The sequence below is a fragment of the Sinohyriopsis cumingii genome, chromosome 13 (assembly GCF_028554795.1).
Source record: "Sinohyriopsis cumingii isolate HCF-2022 chromosome 13, ASM2855479v2, whole genome shotgun sequence".
Lineage (NCBI taxonomy): Eukaryota > Metazoa > Mollusca > Bivalvia > Unionida > Unionidae > Sinohyriopsis > Sinohyriopsis cumingii.
The window spans coordinates 79,796,239-79,804,226 of NC_142973.1; positions in this window are offsets into that span (position 1 = coordinate 79,796,239).

Sequence of the window (7,988 nt, forward strand, 5' to 3'; positions counted from 1 at the left end):
TGTTAGTCTACTATAAGATACCCACATAGTAAATTACAATATTAACTCTTACGACGGCTGGCAAGCTATATAATTCTTTACAAATATCAACTCATTTCTTCAAAATATGCAAACATATTAACAAAACAAAGTAATTCTTCGTACTACGATTCTAGTACTAATAAAGTATACATACGACCTACAATTAAAATGCAGTCGCATTCCACAAAGACCGAACAAATATCTACTGACCTTTGAAGCTTCCTGTACTTAGAATTTCCCGCTCTAAGATTTTCTCGCCAATAACGAATGGCTATTCGGAGTTACGCTAACCTCTTCTCTGGGTAATTTCTCTCAGCGAACTAACTTTTGCCGGAAAACGCAGGGATATCATTCTACCCAAATCAAGGTCTCCCCCCATCTCGATTCTGATTGGGTGGCGCTGTGCCCCTGTCCAATCGTCTTAGCGGCCAGTTCAACCTGTCTGTCTGTTTGCAGGGGAAAGAAGTTAGGACACTCCCACTTCTTCATGCAATTTCTTTTGATCTTGGAAACATTTCGACACCTAGGTGATAATTGGCTATCGGGCGCCTCGCAACTCCGATGTCCGGTTCTTCTATTCTAGCCACAACAGTCTTACGTAACGGATTAGTGCTAGCCTTCGGCAATGTTCGACATCAAACAATGACCCGTCAGAATTACCTTGATTATAGATGTTTCAAACTGGGCTACTCTGGGTCGGGGTAAACATGACAGGGATGTTCCTTAAGAACTGCAACACTGATGAAAATCTTTTAAAACATTACAACTAACTTGCAAATAGGATAAGTAACTCTTAGATACTTTTCTCCTTAATATAATAAAGACGGCTGCTTTCATCGGCGATCTCCATATCCTCACACTGGATCAACTACCGGATACCCGTCCTACTTTGACTGGTCCATTATCCTGTATTTTAGACGCCTTTCTAGTAGGAATACCTAATTCCCAGAAAAAGTGAACAGTATCACCCTTTGATTGACTGGCCGGGGTTATCAGTCGCCAAGAGCCTCATTCGGTGTGTTAACGACAAGTAAGCGTCATCGTCAAGGCCATGCCTAGGAAAATTATCACTATCCGTTCTGCTTTGAGCTCTTCTGTTTAGGTTGACAATTTACATATTACATTTCAAATCTTATTTTACTGGTAAAAACACATTTCAAATCTTATTTTATTGGTATAAACACATTTCAAATCTTATTCTACTGGTAAAAACTTTTACTGGTAAAAACACATTTCAAATCTTATTCTACTGATAAAAACACATTGATAAAAACACATTTCAAATCTTATTCTACTGGTAAAAACACATTTCAAATCTTATTTTACTGGTAAAAACACATTTCAAATCTTATTCTACTGGTAAAAAACACATTTCAGATCTTATTTTATTGGTAAAAACACATTTCAAATCTTATTCTACTGGTAAAAACACATTTCAAATCTTATTTTACTGGTAAAAACACATTTCAAATCTTATTCTACTGGTAAAAACACATTTCAGATCTTATTTTATTGGTAAAAACACATTTCAAATCTTATTCTACTGGTAAAAACACGTTTCAAATCTTATTTTACTGGTAAAAACACATTTTAAATCTTATTCTACTGGTAAAAACACATTTCAAATCTTATTCTTCTGGTAAAAACACATTTCAAGATCTGAAATGACAGAATTGGGATCGATCAAAAGCTATAATCCTCCAAAGAAACGTAACTCTGAAAATTACTGTATTCAGTTATTCTATTGTAGCTATAGGGTATTTACAGTTTGATGATATTAAACTGATCTAGCAACGATAACTATTCTCTTGCTTTTCTTTAAATGATCTGCCAACAATAATCGTGGTCTTGTTTCCCATGAAATGATCTAGCAACTATAAACGTTATCTTGCTTCCTAACACCTTTAATATGCTTGTATTTCGTCTTGGTATTTATTTTAAACTGGCGTATTATGGCCACATTACTCTTCATTATCTATACTACGATTCCCGTTTTTTAGATTATCTCTTTCTTCTGTCAGTGTTTGCTATTTATTGCACTATGTTCCGCTCAACTCCATACGAAGTGAAGCTTTTGAATGATTGAGTATTCGTGTAAAACATTTCCAACAAGACACAATTATTTCGGTGAATAACTCGAAAGACTTCCTATATCGCATTTGCATCAAACGTTTGGGTTATTCTACAAATTTAAAGTCAGTCTTATTTCTGAATCGATAAAAATATTGGCTTTATGTGAGATATGTTTTTTCGTCAAGAAGATGGCAGAGATATGCTACGATTAGCAGGAAGAAGAAGGCGGAGACATGTCACTATTAGTGTTATGAAGAAAGTGGTGAAGATAACAATAAGCATGGCTAGATTTAAATATGTTGTTATAGATATCACAAGGAATGAAAATGCCGAAGTAAATTAGTAAGCCAGTTAGTGATACTTGAGATCAGTCATAGACTTGAATCGTAAACGGATTTAACTGTGAACCCATATGTCTGCTGATCGTTTTTGTTGTTGTACGTCTTATATGTGTTTTCGTGTTGATCTGATTACGACACAGTATGATTTAACTGTCTGTTCGTGATTCGTTGTGTATATCTGTGATACCTACACTAAGTTTATTTGTCTACCACACATAAACCTACGTCCCCTCTCTCATTACAACAGATTTACAAGCTGGTCGGATAATGCTTGATTTGTTTTACTACATTGGACATTCCCAACCCTGTCATCGCCTCGTGTACTTTACGTAATGGTAAAACTCATAACCTCTCCTTTTGTTTTTGTTTGAAGGTTTACTTTTCTTCTTGTCCTCGCAGGCTTCACGATTAACAATAATGGGATTGTTTTTCACAATGATCAATAATGGGATTGTTTATCACAATGATCAATAATGGGATTGTTGTTCACAATGATAAATAATGGGATTGTTTTTCACTATAATCAGTAAACGGATTGTTTTTCACTATAATCAGTTAACGAATTGTTTTTCACTATACTCAGTAAACGGATTGTTTTTCACAATGATCAATAATGGGATTGTTTTTCACTATAATCAGTAAACGGATTGTTTTTCACTATAATCGGTTAACGGATTGTTTTTCACTATAATCAGTAAACGGATTGTTGTTCACTATACTCAGTAAACGGATTGTTGTTCACTATAATCAGTTAACGGATTGTTGTTCACTATAATCAGTAAACGGATTGTTGTTCACAATGATAAAGCAACTGTTGTTGTAATTTTGATGTGCGACTTTTTATGTCCAAACAGGAGCGCCTGATTATGAGACGAAACCTCGATAATCAGCGAGTCACGATCATGATGGGGATACGAAATGAATATGCTAAAAATCTACGCAGAAATTCTCAACACACTGAAGAGTGTAACGGTAAGAATAATACAGACTGCAGTTAAGCCATTGATACTTGATACTGCCAGCATTATAGACATTCGTGGCGTTTGTTCTTACTACCAGCATTTCATATATCCTACCGCTTTCGAAACCTTATATTTTTCTTTAGTCAGGACACATGATAAATAGCGCCCTCATATTTAATTAAAATGTAGTATATTCGATAGGTTATGTTTTGTTATTGGCTTCACAAGAAATTTTATTCTTTATAAGAGAAATGAATGAATGTAAATCTTACACTATAACTTACATTTCGATTTCTATAAAATGAATAATAAGATCTCAACTGAATCACATTACGCTTTTGTGTGACTTTCTATATGATATACATTCTATGATCTCATCTTAGGATGACGGTCATCTTTTCTTAGAATACAGTTTATTTTCGCTTTTAACTTTTAATAGTTAACTTATATGGCCTTGTATTCCACCAGTGAAAATCTTCAATCACACAATTAACCAGTTGTCCAAACGATCGCTGGACTGCGTATATTATCATAGAGCAGATAAAATTAGAGATTCCCATACATTTGTTTCCGAAAAGTTTTGACACATTCAGAAATGTTTAAGGAACAATTTGATTCTGACAGTGACTAATATTAAAATACTTGTATTTTATTTGTCATCTCTATTTATATGTCGCAGTCACTTAGGGGCCAGCTATATCTCACTGAGCAATACATTTTGTAATGTGGTTTACTCTCTGTAAAGCTAGTGCTTTTTCCCAGCATGCGTCTCAGACTTTTATCCTTTATTCCATGACAAAAGCTGCCTTGAATATTATTTCAAGTCAAGCAAATTTTTGTATGAATATATGAAAAATTAGGACCATTTTTTTTTTTTTTTTTTTTGGAGTTTTAGGGCCTGATATTTATTCAGTACTCCAAGCACATGTATATAGTTCTGTGTGAAATATAAATATCCTCAGATCGGAACACAGCACGCTTTACATCCATACCTTGTGAATTTGTGCAGTTTGCAAGACAAATTTCATCCATCCGTTACAGTTCTTTCCTGGATGAAAAGCCATTATAGTTCATTTACTGCTACAAAACCGCTACAGTTCTTTCATTGTTACAGAGCCACTACAGTTCTTTCATTGTTACAGATCCACTACAGTTCTTTCATTGTTACAGATCCACTACAGTTCTTTCATTGTTACAGATCCACTACAGTTCTTTCATTGTTACAGATCCACTACAGTTCTTTCATTGTTACAGAACCACTACAGTTCTTTCATTGTTACAGAGCTACTACAGTTCTTTCATTGTTACAGATCCACTACAGTTCTTTCATTGTTACAGATCCGCTACAGTTCTTTCATTGTTACAGATCCACTACAGTTCTTTCATTGTTACAGAGCCACTACAGTTCTTTCATTGTTACAGATCCACTACAGTTCATTACTTGTTGCAGATCTGCTATAGTTCATTCCTTGCTATTGATCCGCTACAGTTCTTTCCTTACTATAGAAAACCTATAGTTCAATCCTTGCTGTGTTGCAGAAGATCAATTAAAGTTCTTTCCTTGCTACATATCCCTTAAAATTCTTTCCTTGCTACAGATCCGCTACAGTTTGTTCCTTGCTACAGATCCCTTAAAAGTCTTTCTTTGCTGTAGATCCATTAAAGTTCATTCCTTGCTACAATTCACTTGCAATTCATTCATTGCTTCAGATACACTGCAATTCATTTCTTACTACAAATCCTGTTACAGTTCATTCCTTGCTACGTAACCCTTACAGTTTGTTCCTTGCTATATATCATTTTCAATTCATTCCTTGCTAAATATCCACTACAGTTCACTCGTTGCTGTATATTCACTACAGTTGATTCCTTGCTGCATAACCCTTGCAGTTCATTCCTTGCTACTGATTTAGTACAGTTCATTCCTTGCTATAAATACTTTTCAGTTCATTCCTTGCTACAGGTCCGCTATAGTTCATTAATTGCTACAGGTTCGATACAGCTCATTTCTTGCTACACATTCGATACAATTCATTTCTTGCTACAGATTCAATACAGCTCATTCCTTCCTACATATCGTTACAGTATATGTCTTGCTACTCGATACAGTTCATGTCTTGCTATAGATTCTACTCATTTCAGTTCTTGCTACAGATTCGTTACAGCTAATTTCGTGCCACAAATTCGATATCGTTCATTCCTTGTTGCAGATTCGATACATTTCATTTATTGATATAGCTTCAATACATTTCATTCCTTGCTACAGATTCAATACAGTTCATTCCATGCTACAGTTTCTATAGAGTTCATTCCTTGCTACAGATTCAGTACATTTCATTTCTGGCTACAGATCTTTACAGTTCATTCTTTGCTACGGATTCGTTACAGTTCATTCCTTATTTAAAGATTCTTTCAGTTCATTCCTTGCTACAGATTCGTTACAGTTCATTTCTTGCTAAATATTCGATACAGTTCGTTCCTTCCTACAGATCGTTAGAGTTCATTTCTTGCCACAGTTTCGATAAAGTTCATTCCTTGCTACAAATTCGATACAGTTCATTCATTGCTATAGACCTGTTACAGTTCATTCCTTGCTACCAATCCTTACAGTTCATTCCTTGCTTAAGATTCGATACAGTTTATTCCTTGCTACAGATTAGTTACAGAGATCAATATTTCAGATTCCTATAGATCACAACATAATGCAATATGTTGCTTTTCTTTCTTTTAATCCATATAATCTGGATAAGTTCGAAAACTCACAAAAGTCAAAGCAGGCGTAGACTTAACAAGAATATTAAAGTGACCACTCCCGCACCTCTGTCTCTCGTAGAGGTCAGTTTCAGTGGGCACGTTTCACCGCCACATAAGCCATACATAGCAGCCAGAATAAATGGTCGAGAGATAAACCGGTAAACCCTGGTAATAACCACTGACCCACAAGAAGCTACTGGCATCTTTCTCACATACCCACATAAGCCGAGCTCGAGACTCGAACCCACGCGGAAAGAGGTGAGGTTGCAAAGTTGCAAAGATTCGTAAAGATGAGCGTTCAAGACCACTCGGCCACCTGTGGCCCCTCTAGTAGCAAATGAGGTGAGGTTGCAAAGTTGCAAAGATTCGTAAAGGCGAGCTTTCAAGACCAATCGGCCACCTGTGGCCCCTCTAGTAGCAAATAAAGTAATTTAATCGTCTTTCAATATCCTATTTAGATTGTCTCATAATATTATTGTTTGGAGAAAATCTGCTAATCACGGTATAAATTAAACCACCCAACAATGTTTTTGAAACTTTATTGGACCTATCATTGATAGAGATTTCAGATGGCTTATTGATTTGTTTCTCGGCCATTTTGTCTAAATTTTCTTCAGTTTAGTTTTGCTGCATATTCCTTTGTAAATCTATGTCAAATCCTGTTTATACTCATCAATTCAGGTGTTAATGCAATTTTAAACATAAAATCTTCGATACCTTTCAATTTATGTCCCGGTATTTCTTATCCATTTTTGAGTGACAAATTTTCGCTATTAAAAAAATAACTAAACAATGGTGAGGGTGGCGAAGGATCACCAAAACAAGTGGCAAAATTATTTTTAGTATTTGGTTCAATAGTACAACTAACAGGGGATCTAATTTTATGAACCGATTAAATGTTAATGATTTAGGAAGTTGACAGCTGTAGACCTTTGGAGATCCAACCAAAAGATCTGCTTGAATCTACCGTTGTAATAATAAGCAGCCAACGAAGATGCTGATGAAAACATATGTCAATAATATACACAATGGAGTTAGCTTGATGAACAGAGCTGAGGCTTTAAGTGAGGAACATCGCAAAAGAATTCAAGCGGTGAATATCAGCGTCAAGTGAAACAATTATTCAATACACAAGAAGGAAGAAATTAAATGATTATGTTCATTTTTTAGTTGTTAATTTGGAAATATAATCTATTATGTAGGATAGTGAAACTTGCGAAAAACAGGTTGAAGATCTTTAAAAAAAGACATGCAAATAAGAGATCGAAGCAAAACAGCTGCATTGCAAGAACAGTTAGAACGATTTCAGAGAAAAATGCAAAATTATAATAAAAAGTCGGAGCAAAATTGTTATTAGTTGAAACAAATGTTTAATGATAAAGGTGTTACAATAGCTGATATACAGCTCTGTCTGTAGAAAACTTGTATACGGTTAAGAAGGTGGTGGAGAATTAAGTGGTAAAGTGTCCCATCCGGTTATAAAGATGATTCGTTTGCTAAACAAAATCATAAAAAATTAATAACTTGTGAGCAATTATTTTATTTGAGTTATCCAAAATCGGCATTGCATGGAATTACTGACTGTATTATAAGGTGGTTTGCTCAAAGTGCTAGACAAATCGTTTCTTCCTTAAATTAGCGTTATATTTTAGTTATGTTAACATTAATTACATCGTCTGTTTTGGATAATTATTAGGCATTTTGTAAGGCATTTTAACTTTAAAGAAACTAAAACCCAGTCACCACTTTAGGCTAAATTACTTTTTTATCTGATTAGTTAAAACACTTACTATAATAAAATAGACCATATTATGTAGGAAGCCCATTGTTATCCATA